The sequence below is a fragment of the Lactuca saligna genome, chromosome 3, assembly GCF_052625555.1.
Source record: "Lactuca saligna cultivar CGN05327 chromosome 3, ASM5262555v1, whole genome shotgun sequence".
NCBI lineage: Eukaryota > Viridiplantae > Streptophyta > Magnoliopsida > Asterales > Asteraceae > Lactuca > Lactuca saligna.
In genome coordinates this window covers 30,796,349-30,811,480 of record NC_136419.1, presented here as the reverse complement: position 1 = coordinate 30,811,480, position 15,132 = coordinate 30,796,349, and positions in this window count along the sequence as shown.

The following is a 15,132-nucleotide window of genomic DNA, read 5'->3' as shown; positions in this document are numbered from 1 at the left end:
TTATATGTATATTCATCTTTCTATTTTGGTGTTTTTGACTCAATATCTTAAAAATAAAATAAATAACTCAAAAATATTGGTTTGACCCCCTTTCAGCCATTCTTTAATAAAAATGACAATTTTAGTCATTTATAAAAAAAAAAGACATTTTAGGCCCTTAACCCATTTTCTTGACACTTTTGACCCATAGACTTGTTTAAGTGATGTTTTTAGCTAATAATTTACTGTTTGGCAGTTTCAGTCCTTACAGTAAAGTGTTCTTCAGTTAAAGTCAAAACTTTTTTCAACCTTTACAATTTTGGCCCAAAATCCGAAAACTTTACATTTTTTTATCCTTGTTTGGAAAAAAATAGTTTTAACCCCTGAATTAGTTTTGTTTACCCCTTTTCTCCCTGTTTTGAGAATTTTACCATTTCAATCCTTTGAAAATCACCTTTTTCACAATTTTTGGGTCTATGGGCCGAAAAGCCCAACAATTGGCCCATTAAGCTACAAATTACATTTCTAGCCCTTTAAAGAGTATGTTATTCATAAAAACATTTATTTTTATAGTTTTGGCTCTTTTGATCCTTAAGAAAACCGTGAATGACATTTTTTCCCCAAACTTTTGCTTATTTGACAAAAATAGCTCAATAATGAGTCTTATGATGTAACTTGTTTATTTTAACCCTTATATGGTAGATTTTCTTAACTCGTTAAGTGTAATACATCCTAGATCACATGTTTTTCTTAACTTGTTAAGTGTAATACATGTTTTCCCTCTTTGATCACATGGTAGATTTTAACCCTTATATGGTAGATTTTCTTAACTTGTTAAGTGTAATACATCCTAGATCACATGTTTTTCCTCTTTGAACTATAGATCTAGAAATCCCTTTCATTTTCAGCACATAAATACCATATAAACCCAAAATCACACATAGCACACAAACACACATAGATCTACACATTATACTTGTATTCTCCCCCATCAAACATGTGAAAACCAAAAATAGAGGGGTAAGAACTCACCTTGAGGTTAGGATTTGTTTTTGATGAAGATTTGAGAGAAGATTTCTGCCCTAGCAACTTCTTAAGGAAGTTTTCGAACTTAGATGGTTCTAGGGAGTTAGATCGTGAAATAAGACTATGTAAGAAAGAGTTCTTAGCATTAAGATGGAAAGTAGGTGTTTATACATGATAACCACTTACCAAGAGGTTGAAAACTTGATGAAAACTCTTGAAACAACCTCACACCCACGATTTTTGATGAGGAAGGAGGAGGAATTTTCTTTGTGCTTTAAGAGGATATGAGAGGATTGTTACTAAGTTGGAAGTAAGAAAATGAGGGGGATTGGTGATGCTCTCGGCCATAAGTAGAGAGGAGAGAGGAGAAGACCCAAAAATGTTAATACATGAAGGATTTAGCTTAGAGATTTGTGAGGTACTAACTTGGATTACTACAGTATAAAAATGAGTTGTCACTAATTCCATCAATTCAATTATTCTTTCTTCTTTTTTTTATATATAAGTGTGGACCGAGAAAAGGAAAAGAGAGAAGAAGAAGGAAAGTTTGGGCCATAAAGTCTTTATTTCGATTTTCATGAGGCCCAAATGGATGGTTCTCGGCCTATTGGGCCCATTTATGTGTTTACGGCCCAACGAGATAAAAGGAATGGGGTTTACGGCCCATTAGGGATAATTAGATTTGTTATGACCCAATACGGCCCATTAAAGATAACTTGTCCATTCTAAGCTTATGAGACCCAAAATATTATGTTACATGCAAATGGGTCCAAATTAGGGCCCATTTTATAGTTCTAAGCCCAAAATAGTCAAATTGGAAACTTATTGGTCCATTCGTCCCAATAAGGAAATCTCAGTCCAAAATGGACTTAATCCGGGATTTTTAGGGTTTTCAACCTTTTGTTGACTATTTGAATGCTTGTATGGAGTGTTTGATGGAATTTTGTTGTCATTGAACAAGCACCATACATGTTTTCAAGTTTCAGTTACATTGTCGTTATTTGTTAAGTGTTTACAATGTATTAGAATTCCTAGTTGGGACAACATTTGTTCCCGAATTCCATTAAAGGGAGAAAGTGGAAGGAAAAAAAAGAATCACTTTCCCTCCTAACTTTCCTTCCAATTTGTTTGGAGAGAAAGAATAAAATATTTAATTTTCCTTCTACTTATTTCCAACTATGGAACACAAAAGACAAATTTATTTTTACTTTTATTTATTTTTCTCCTTACTTTCTTTTCTCTTCTTTTCTTTTCTCGCTAAAACTTAGGAATTGGGCGTAAAAAGGTGTGGCCGAGGATTGCTTTGGCAATTCAAAAATTGCTAGTCAGGGGTATTATACCTTATGATCTTATAATACCTTATTGCAAGTCATGGGTATTATACCTTATGATCTTATAAAACAAATTGGTAATGGTCACAACACGATGTCTTGGAAGTTGGTGTGGTGTGGGAATATCATGTTTTATATACGTATTTCATAGACTTTTCCGGTTGGAAACTTCTAAAGATTGCATGGTTAGTGATCCATCGATGGAAGATGTGTGGAGGCAGACTTGAAGGTGAGAGGTGAGAGGTCGGGCCGAGATGGTACAATTGATGGAGATGTCAGGTTTACTTGTGAATGTTATTATGTCGGAAGATCAAGACAAATATGTTTTGGAGCTTGATAATTATGGGTTTGTTTTTAGTTAAAGAGTTAGGAGTTGCATTGATGATTTGATGTTAGCGGATGGAAATAGTGCCACTAATTAGAACAAGTTTGTTCCCCGAAAGGTTAATATTTTTGTTTGACGCTTGATTTTGAAATGGCTATTGGCTTAAGATAATATTGATAGGAGGAGAATGGATGTTCCTTCTATCATTTGTCTGATATGTTGGCAGGAAAATTAAGAGCTTGAACACTTGTTTCTCAAATGTAAAGTGGCTAACATTGTTTGGAGGGCGGTTGGTAGATGGTGAATATAGGTGTGCTGAATATAGGTATGCTAGTTCTCACAAATGTCCTAAATGTTTTCACTTGGAGACTATGGGAATTTCGAAGTCCTAAAAGATTGTAACAGAGGCGATTGTTTTTTTGGTTTGATGAATGCTTTGGCAATACTGTAATGATATCGTGTTTGCGGACAACAAAATTAAGAATATATGACAGTTGAGCGTCTTGTATCATTGCTGATTATTCTTTTAAATGGTTTGTATGTAGAAACAATAAGTTTGTCATCAAATAGATTGATTGAATTTACAATTCAACAAATGACATCCCGATGTAATTGTTAAATTTCTCTAGTGTCTTGCTAGCTTTTTGTATATATCTTTCAGTTGTTAAAAAAAGGCTTATATTAAATATAGATTCCATGATCTATGACGAGTCATAAAATGCTAACCAAATTTGATATAAATAAACATCATTGTATGATTGATTGCTCCATTTGATATCTTTACAGTTGTGTTGCTTAATCAAATCTTTGTTAATAATTTGATTACTATGATAAATATTTTGGTTTATATTATTAAAGAAACAGCATAGCACATGGTTTGATTTTAAGAAATAACAATAAAATATTAAGCTTACACCAATAATACCGTTTTCTGTTAGTTACTCATAAATTAACCATGAAATATTCTCTCTTTGGAGGGCGTTGCTTCACGTGTCAAAAGATGGACCAAACGAACCTTTTTGTTTTATTTCACTCTTAGTGTAATAGAAGTATGATTGGACACAATTATTGATCATATATATATATATATATATATATATATATATATATATATATATATATATATATATATATATATATATATATATATATATATATATATATATATATATATATATATAAAAGTAAATACACCCTACAAGGTACATATAATCTTTTGTATCCAAACCCATCATATTACGTCGATTTTATATCATATATACATCGTAATCGTTCAATCTTCTTAAATTTCAAATCCTAACTTGATTTACTTTCGAGGGTTTTAGAAATTTCACCATTATTTCCTCTTATATCATATCTTTCTGCAGAACACCTATCATACTATATATATTATAGTTGCAAATGAAAGTTATGTAAGAGTAAGACAATGGTGGTGAAATATTTTAAAAATCTTTGAAAGGCAATTAACTTAAAAGTTGAATTTTAAGAACTTTGGACGATTACAAAACATATAATACAAAACGACGTAATATTATGTGTTTGTATACCTAAGTTTATATACCTTATAGTGTATATTCACTTTTCATATATATATATATATATATATATATATATATATATATATATATATATATATATATATATATATAGAGAGAGAGAGAGAGAGAGAGAGAGAGAGAGAGAGTAAAATTTAAAAAAAATGTTAGGAACCGTTTTAATCGAAAATTCATTGTATTAAACTATGTTCATTGTAACATGTTTCATATATATATATATATATATATATATATATATATATATATATATATATATATATATATATATATATATATATATATATATATATATATATATATATATATATATATATATATATATATTCACAGTTTAATACATGAGTTTATGTAACATCCGAATTTTCAGGTATATATTTTAAGTATTTATTTTTGAGATATGTGAAGTGACTCGAAGAGTTGGTGCCTCAACTCGTCGAGTAGAGTCGCGGCTGGTGACGTGGATTAATGAGTGGACTCGACAAGTTCATTATCCAACTCGCCGAGTCAGCGCTGCTGAAGGAAACCCTAATTTTACGGGCCTGTGGCCTATTTAAAGGCACTTAAGGCCTCCTATTGTGGCTACCCTTCAGGAGAGAAAACCCTTAACGAGTCTTGAGTGCTTAGAGTGAGAGAAAGAGCTACTGTGAGCTTTTGGTGGGTGTTTTTGCAAGGAAGAAGAGGGTTTCAAGCTAAAGGATCATAGAAGGGCGTTGGATTTGATGGTTTTCACGCTCAAGCTTCAGTTGGAGGTATTGAAATCGACTTTTCCCTTTCATTGATGTAGATATCTCATTTTAGTAAATTAGGGCTCTTCTACTTCTTCATTTTTGGGGTTTTTGTGTATTGGGGGTCATGAGGAAGTTAAAACCCCAGATCTGGACCCTAGGAGGTCCCAAACACTTTGATGTCCTTGCTTTATCTAGCTTTGGTGAAGTTTTAAGTGTATATAACCCCCTTTTGTTCACGTTTTTTTTTTGCATTTCTTGCTCTAGATGCCATGCATGGACGTAAAGTCTATGACTTTACGTGACTTATGAGCCCTAAGAGTATAGATCTGAAGTTTGGGAAAAAATCCCGCCTTGAAATCGTCTGAATGCATGGGAGTCTAAATAGACTCGCTGAGTTGATGGGTCGACTCGGCAAGTAGTTTAGGGTTTGTCCCGATTTAGCTAAGTCATGCGATGACCCGACGAGTTAAGGTTAGCTCGTCGAGTTGGACTTTATGAGGATCTCTGAGATACGATGGGACTCGACGAGTCGCACGAGTGCACTCGGCGAGTCGGGTCGATTTGGACTATTGACTCGTTTGGACTTCTGTTGACTTTGTGAGTGGGTCAATTAGGAGCTTCTGGAACCTTGGAGGGGTATAAGGGTCTTTTACCCATCCCGGGGGTTAAAAGGGAATAAGAGAACTTAGGAGTTAAATGAGTAAAAGAGATATATTGATTAGATGCTTGTCTAATGTATTTAGGCAGAGGATAGTTCGGGAGTGCCAAGTGCGTATTTATTCCTACTAGCTTCGAGGTGAGTCTTCTCACTATACTTTACCTAGAGTGGTAACTATGTGTGACCAGAGGGTCTTACGCGCTTGCTTGAGTTATGCATGTTTGTGTGATATGTATTGTATGATATATTATTTGTTGCTTAGACCGGACCGGAGGGTCCAACGAACTATGAGGCCAGAGGGTTCTCAATCAGACCGGACCAGAAGGTCCAACGAGCTGTGGGACTGGAGGGTCCCACTGAGACACATTGACCAGAGGATCTTCCAGAGCTATAGCCGCGGGTAGCTAATTATACGTGCGTGGTATTTTGGGGAACTCACTAAGCATTCGTGCTTACTGTGTTATGTGTTTATGTGTTTCAGGTACTTCTGAGGATCGCGGGAAGGCACTGGCTTGATTGTACACACACAGGTCTGGAGTTATATGTCTTATGGATCCTGGATTGTGATAAATACTTTTGAAAACTATTTTGAAATATGTTATGACATTGGTACTTGAGCTTTTGAGAATTATGATATGTGATGTGGTAATTTAAATATGAAAAAATTTGTTTGAAAATTCACGTTGTCACAAGTTGGTATCAGAGCCTTGGTTTGAGGGATTCGGATACACCTTCGGTATATCTGGACTCAAACTGAGGATTTGAGAAAAGTTTTCAAAAGGAACGATTTTTCTAAAAATGAGTAAGAGAATTTTAAGAGAAAGAGGAAACGAGCAGTATGTACAATCAGCTAGCGTCTGAACAGTGATTTCCCAAAATACCATTACTTTATGTGTTATAAGTTGTTATAAAATATGTTATGCATGCTATAGAATAGGCTAGGTATTTCATAATATAGGACTAGAGTGGCCTGATTTGTGATGCCTTAGCCTAGGGGGTTTGTTATCCATGATTTGCTTAAGTGCAAGTAGGTAGCAGGAACGAGCATATGGTAGATCTTTTATGAGAGTAGTCGATGTTTAACGAGATATAGAGTGCTTGTGAGATAGGATCCTATGAGGAAGACTTGGGATGAACACAAATGCGGTGTGGAAGGTGGTATCAGGGCCGTACTACTAAAAACATAGGGTCGGTGATCAGTCCAAGTAAAAATCCTTAGGGTGCTAAGGAACAAGTAGGGGCGAGTGATCGAGTGTGAGTATTCTTGGTCGAGTCTCTGATTATTTTGTGTTGTGTTTCAAAGACATCATGGTGGGTACGTGCCACAACCCAGAGAGTAGCAGTGCTAGCGATGACGAGATTTATCGGATGATTCATGATGAGGTGGCTGCAGCTATCCGAGAGACCATCCCGGAGATGTTTGGGTCTATCAAGACCACCTTGATTGAGACGTTTGATGAGCGCTACGCTGTGGTTACCGAGGCGGCTGCTGTTGCAGCCACCACAACTGTCGCTGCTGCCATACCACATGGGGGTAACTCTTTGTTGTACCGAGAGTTCAACAACATGAAACCACCAGAGTTTTATAGGACTCAGGATCCGATTGCAGCGATGAGATGGATCTCCGAAATTGAAGGATGTTTCTACACTTGTTTTTGTCCGGAACATTTGAAGGTACAGTTCGCGCTGAATCTTATTATCCGAATAAATGTCAAAATAGTAATTTTAGGCATTTTTAATGCTTAGTGAATAAACATGAAATTAGTAGGTAATTGCAACAATCCAATTCCCAACCCATTTTTAATATTTTATCAAAGATAATATATTAACAAGGGCACATGCGTCTAATTCTTAACCTGAGTTCTCTATTCAAACAAGTCCTTTCATATTATGGTCCAAATGGTGTTGAGGGAACAGTGGAGACCCCCAGTGGACTCCTCCGCTCGACTCTATTTGACCTCACAAGTTTCTATATAAAATACTAAAATAGTAACCACATATCATTTATGACCAAATAATCAGTTTGAAACCTGAGTAAATTGATAGAATTACCCGCAAATTTAGTTTAAAAACAACTTTTTTACATAAACCACAAAATAATAATGTGCCTTTAACCTTAAACTATTATTCTTATGAGCATACTACAAAGTTCACGCTTCAACTATATAGCAACATGTGACTTTAATCCACTGATTATTTTTTTTGCATTTTTATCCAAAAAGTTTATTGTTCAAATCAAAGATATTGTCTCACTTGTTCTTTTTCTCCGTGTATGTCAAAAATCAAAACCTTGATTTATTTCTTAAAACCCTATTTGGTTTTGTGTGGGGTCGATAAAATGAAAGGCAGCTAACATCATTAAACGACTTGTTGTCTAAAGTGACAATTAAAGGTTACTAATTAGTTGTTATGGTCTCTTTTTAACATGATGAATTAACACCATGTTTTCAAAAATCATAAAGAGCAAACGACAATGACCTAAAATAATTGATAATATAGAAAAATAATTGATAACAGCAAACACCTAAGGAAACATGGCCATGCCTAAATGTGTGAAACCGTTTTATAGGTTTGGTAAAACAAAATATTCTTTCTATTTATTTATTTATTTATTTTTTTGAACTATGTTTGAAATATGAGACATACATCAAACTCAAGGATCAAAAAGATGGAGTTTCGATCTATTTTTATCCCAATTAAAAAATACTACTGCCAATGTAATCCCCAGGAAGCATAACAACTTTCCTATTGTTCTGTTACACTAAAGCATTCCAAGCATTCAAAGAAAAAAAAAAAAATAAGGTGTTGATAATAAGACACCCCTTAGATACTTTATCATTATTTTTATAAAAAGTCAACCTATAATCAACTACTTGTAATCAGCTTTTTCGAAAAACAATGCAATTTCAACCAATAAAAATATTTTAAAAATTAATTAGAGTTGTCTAAATGGTAAAGTGGGGTGTCTTTTTTAGCGAACCCCAAAAAAATATGAATCAAAGGTTTTCAAAAAGAGATTAGCTAAAAAGACACTCCATTTTACTATTTAGACAATCCTAATTAATTTTTAAAATATTTTTATTTGTTAAAATTACATTGTTTTTCGAAAAAATCTAAATGAAAACAATGAAGAAAAAGAAATATAAATATTCTAAGCTTGTAGTTGTAGGTAGACATAGTCATAGACCTATCGTTCAACGATGTAATTTATAAATCATTTTATCTTCTTAAAGTAAAAGTTTATGGATAATATAAACGAATAATATGGAATTGTTACGGGAAAGAGTGATTAAGAGTGTTAAGACTTAAGATTGGTAGGTCACGTGCAAAGAACATGGTGGAAGCAACATATCATGTGCACATCAACACTACAACCGATGCCTGCCTGTTTTTTTAATTTTTTATATATAAATGACATTGTGACTATCAAAACCATTCCTGATTCCTGAATATGTTATCAGTTTTGTTCTAAAATATTGTTTCTTTTATCATATTTAAATTATTATAAGTAACTCAAATTGTGAAATATATTTCAGAAACCATAGCCTTGGTGAAGTTTATTAAATATTTTATCGTACGAGATGAATTATCTAGGTTTGAAATATCCATGCAATATGGTTTATGTTGGTTTGAAATGTCCCTACACTCTAGGAGTCAAATGAGTCTCCTTTTGACGGGATCCCATAGAAACATGGTTGACTGCTGTAGCTCAACGCTCCGATCAACCTCGCAATATGATTAGAATGTTTTAGGAAAACTCTTGAAAATCATATCGAGCTAGATAAAAAATTAGGCAAACCCTCACATAGCTGCAAATTAGGGTTATCGACGAGCTTAGACCTACTGGTATGCTCACAACGAACTGGTTCGTGGATGACATGGCAATGAACAACAGCCGCACACGCTAGCCCGACTATTTGTGGAGGAGCTGTTTCGTGGTGAGCATCACGATTGTAAACGGCCAGTAAGATTGTTGCATTTTTCGATTGTAAGTAACGGCTAAAAATATACATGTAACGTTCATTTTCTTTTTAAAAATTACATTTCAAACACTTTTAAAATCTTCTATAAATACCATAATTTGTCTTTCATTTTATTCTATTTTATTCACAATCAAACACTTGTTTTGCTTGATCATTCAAAATCAATGGCTCCTGAAATTATGAATTGGTCAGAAGAGGAAGAGAAGAACTTAGCACTAGCATGTGTGACGGTTTCAGAAGCACCAGATACTCAAATGCCTGGTGATTTTAGGGTAAAAGTTGGGAATATTTTCCATGATTTAATAGGTTGTCGAAATCGTAGTCTTGATCAAATACGTTCGAAGTTTCACGATATGAGGGTTAAATATCGCAAGTTCGATGGAATTTATAACTTTGTTATAAATAAAGTACACGAAATATAACCGTTTGATGTGTTCATGCATCAATATGATTACACAAAACACATATTGTTTAAACACATCAAAGTTTGGCTAAAACTTAAGGATTCCTCAAAATGAAATGCTTAAAAAGACATGGGACTTAAGTTTAAGTTGTTTGTGTGCTTGCTATTTATGTTTTCTTCTATTTTATTTTAACTTGTTTTTTTAATTAATATAATGTTTTTTTTTGTTGAATAAAACTAGTTTAAATTAATGTAATGTTTTTTTAATTTTATTTTTATTTTTTCTTTTAATTAATGTAAACTTTTTAAATGTAATGTGGTATTTGAATTTAATAAATAAAAAACTAGTATTGAAAAAATATATGTTTTTTTATGTAGTTTTTAATTAAAATTAATTAAAAAATGAGGTGGAGTGGTGTGTTTAGTGTAACATCTTGTTTCAAATTGTTCCCATTCCTGGATGGTGATCAAGGACCGGGTATTATCAGGCTTCGGATCCTCGAAGGGTTGGGTTTTAGACCTAGTTGGAGTTGGATAATGTATCTTGGTTGCTTGTGTATCCAGTCTGAGTTTTTGGGTCAAAGGGTAGTTCGGTAATCTATCAGCTTGGGCTTTTATGAAAAGTGGATTTTAGTTCGGGATATCTTATGGCGAGTATGAATTGATAATAGTGTTGAGCGTCTTGATACCTTTCTATGGATATATGGATAGTTGGAATTGGGGTTGTATTGAGTGAGTTATAGTCTTCGGAAAAACCCTAGTACGCGGGGCGTACCAAGGAATAAGAACTACGTGAGGCATAACTGGGAGGAACACGTGGCGTAAGTGCGAGGTTGGATCGGGGTGCACGACCTCGTACGCGGGGCATACGAGAAGGTACGATGGGCGTACAATGGTCAGATTGAAAACCCTAATCTAAGGGTTGTACCATATAAAAGCATAATTTTAAGCCCCTTTCTTCATTCTAAGTCAGCCCCCACCCTCTAAATCCCTAGAAATCATCCTTAATCAATCATGGTGGCATTTTGAGCTTATGGTGTCCATTTTTGGTGTGTTTTGTTCTTTTTCAATGAGGTGGAGTTTGATGTAAAGGTAGGGATCAAGGAGGAGCTTATGAATCTTGCGTACATGTCTCATTTCCAGCTTGTTAGAGGTAAAAAAAACTATGAACTTGATCATTTCTATCTTAGATCTCTCATTTGTGAGTTTTAGTTAATTTTGGTCCCAAGGATGAGATCTAGTGGTCTTGATTCCATTCCAGGAGCTTTGAGTTGCCCCTCTTAGTGTTTCTGAGGTTCAAGGTCCATAAAGTTGGTACCTGTAGAGTTTAAGACCATCTATGTTGGAGTTTGAGTCATTTCCATGAAAGTAGAATGTTATACATTGAGATTTGGTCTTTTTAGGGTATGTAAAGTCACCAAGTCAGTAACTTTATGGTTCTATTCGTTTATTTAGAAGTGGATATGTGGTTTGGACTTGTTGGATCGAGTATTAAGAGCTTAATGAGATTTTGGCTTAATGCAGTAGTATGTTGGGCGTACAAGTCTATACGCGCAATGTACAAGCCAAACAACCTGTACGCTTAGCGTATAGCTGAGTACACCCCGCGTACTTAGTCAGATGGAGTTTTGAAAATTGGGCCATGTTTTGGGCCACGAGTAGTTTTTAGCATTTTGGAATTAAGTGTTTGGGTTATAAATAGGCTATCGAAATATAAAGTGTGTTAGATTGAAATGAATGATTGGGCCTTATGGCAAGGTCCATGTAAGGGGTTGGTCCCAATTCGGAAAATTAGGCCATTCGTTGATAATTGGCCTTTGGGCCTTTCTAATTGTAGTTTGGATCATAGTTTGTACAAGGCTAGGTTAGGGGTAAAATGGTGTATTTACCCCATGTATGAACTTATAGTTGTGGATTAGAACCTAACTGTTAATTGGGTATTGTTTTGTTATTGGTAGATTGAGGATATGTTATCCATCAGCCAAAGGGTTTTCTGTATGATTCAACAGTGCGAGGTGAGTCTCCTCGCTATATCCATGGGTTGAAGGCACCAATGTCGGCCCATTATGGGTTATGTGGTATGCCATTTGTTTTTGTCATATGCGGTATGTTAGTTGACTTTGTGTTGCTTGCATGGAAGACCCTGGGGGGAGCCAGTAACACTTGGATGTCAACCCATGTGGGGGAGCCCATGACATTCCAGGTCAAGACCATGGGGGGAGCCCATGGCACTTCAATATCAGACCATGCGGGGGTGCCCATCGCATTCCAAGTCAATACCATGGGGGGATCCCATGGCAACTATATGTATGTTGCTTGATATTTTGTGGATGTATGTTATGTGGTATTTTGGAGAACTCACTAAGCTTTGTGCTTACAGTTTTTAGTTTATGTTTCAGGTACTCTGGTTTTCAAATGGAAGGGCTCGAGATGATTGCAAGACACACACCGCAAGTTTCCGTTTCTGTGAAATACTCTGATTTGTCAATGTTTTGTTAAAAGTTAATTACTTTTGTTTTATTGGGAAGTCATGTATTAATGGTTTGTCAATCTAAAAACAAAAAATTTTATGTCACGATTTTTGGGTCGTTACAAGTTGGTATCAGAGCCTTGGTTTAAGGGATTCAGACATACTCTCGGGTGTGTATGAACTCAAACTGAGGAGTGATAAAGTTTTTAAAAGAAAAATGTTCTCAAGGAAAGAATTTTCTAAGATAAGAAAAGGGTGTGGTGCATGCAATCAGTTGAGATCAAGTAAGTTTCCCAAATTATCTATACATGTCATTTGATATGATTTGATATGTGAATTTGTGAATCGTATGCTAGTTAAGGCTAAGGATATGCTCAGTTGCATGATAAAATGCTAGGAGAGATGTCGGTGTATGTCTGTTGTATGAGCTTGTAGACTTGCATGCTAGTTTCATTACCCAGTAATAGCTCGACCTTATATATGATGCTTAGTAGCTTTGAGAGTATTGAATGCTATGTTGGATTGGGAATAGTATATGGTATCAACAATTGCTAAGTGTATGCTTTAAAAATTGTATACGGTTAGGAGATTGTAGTCCTAGAATAATTGTTTTGGCCTCATTTCCTGTTCTGTATATAATTTGCATGCATAAGGCAACCGACAGTAAGGGTGGAATTTCTAGCATATGTAGTAGTGTATGGGTTGAATGTTTTATGGTAGTTTATGAATTGGAGTGTTATTGCACGAATGTTGCTTGCTTTGTGCTTTGTGGAACTCTTAGGTGATGATAGTTAGCTACTAAGTGAATATGTTAAGTCACATGTGATAAAGGTTGAATAATCTCAAAGTGACGGGTTTATCCCTATTGCGCAACTCTCGCTTGAGTATTAACCGTTTTAGGAATAATTCTATCACTCAAAGGATTATCTAAGCTTTGTCGCATGTGATTGTATTCATGGAATAGCTAACTGGCATTATGATGAGTTCTTCAAGAGTTGATAGCAGAGTGAGATAGGGAACCTAGGGAGCCTAGGGAGTGCTGCAATGGTTGTAGTCGCATTGTTTGGTGAGCCTTAGTGCATCGGTCTGAGAAGGTGACTTAGAGGATTTGGGATGATTCTTGAGGAAAGTATGGATAGGTGTGGAAGGTAATATTGGGCCCGTACTACCGAAAGCATAGGATCCATACTTGAATCAAGGAGAGTCTTGGAGAATCTAATAATCATATGGGAGGAGGATTATTAAGAATGTTTTGATCTCGGTATGTTGTATTTTAGTTTGGAACTGAATACTCAGGGAGGTAGTTTTGGTTCTGGTTCAGTTTCGGATTCCCGATCAGGTGTAGGTGCTGAGCCGATTAGTGAGCAGATGCATGAGTTAATCTCATCACAAATTTCTCGTAGTATTTCAGACATTTGGAGGAGCGTTAGGTGCATTCCGTGTGGAGGTTATTGCTATCATTGGAGTTTGCATTCCTTCTTCTGGGAGTTTTGTGCTTGTGGAGGTCCTGCATTCCATGGGGAGAGGGACCCCATTGTCAGTAGAATGTGGTAAGAGGATATGGATAACACATTCAGGATGAGTTTCTGTTATAAGGAGACGAAGGTCAGATTTGCTTCCTGCTTGTGGAAGGACCAAGCACGGAAATGGTGGAAACAGGTTGGTAGTGAGTTGGGTGATGACGTTGTAGATGTTATGGCATGGGAAGATTTTCGAACAGGGTTGAGAGGCCAGCAAGGTCAGGGTCAGTGCAGCATGTGCAGGAGATAGCACTATGGAGCTTGTCGGTCCAGAAGTATGGGCTTCTACGTGTGTAACAGGAGTGATCATGTCAACAGGGATTGTTCTCATGGGAGCAGGTCATTGTAGTGTCAGACAGGGGAAGCCAGTGCTCCAGCAAGTGGTTTGGCAGGTATGTTATCTTTTTCGATCCTTTCGGTTGCTATTGGTTTCTTGTTGCTTGGAATTTTATAGTAATTTGAGTTCGCGTTGTCGTAGGGTTGTTGCTATGTCATCGTTGGGTTATATCTTCGGGAATTGGTTTATTTCTTCTGCATGAAAGTAATCATCAGTGGGTTATTCAGGTGGTTGTATTTTGTGCGGCAAGTTTCAATGTGTTCAATTACTATTCTGGTTGTGGTTGAGATCGGTTCGGGGGCACTGTGTGGAAGGTTTATGTTTGGATTCGATGGATTGGTTCTCCAGTAATCATCAGGATTTAACGGTTTAAATATTGTATTCAATAAGAGTGGCAGTTGCCTATGAGTGAACTATGGGTGCCAATATTGTTGTTGGTAGAAGGAGAGAGGTAGCAGGAAGATGGTAGTGTCAATTAGATGAGCTGATTTGGTCATCAGCAATGTTGGGGCAACTTCATATTTTCTCAGGTTGCAGTTGATTAAGTTTCAGGGATTCTTCGTGAATAGGTACTGGTATGAAGATTATGCTGGGTTTTAGTATACTACAACATCCTATGGTACACACACAACCCTAAATACCTTGGTTCTATGTTTTCACTAATTATACATTCAAATGGTTTCCAAGGTATTAAATCTAACTAGCATGTATTTGATATAAACCATATAAAATACTAGTTAGGATAACATACCTTTTGATGGAGCTTGAAGTCTTGTTGTATTTGGCCTTAAAGAGATTAGCTCCAATAGTGTGGAA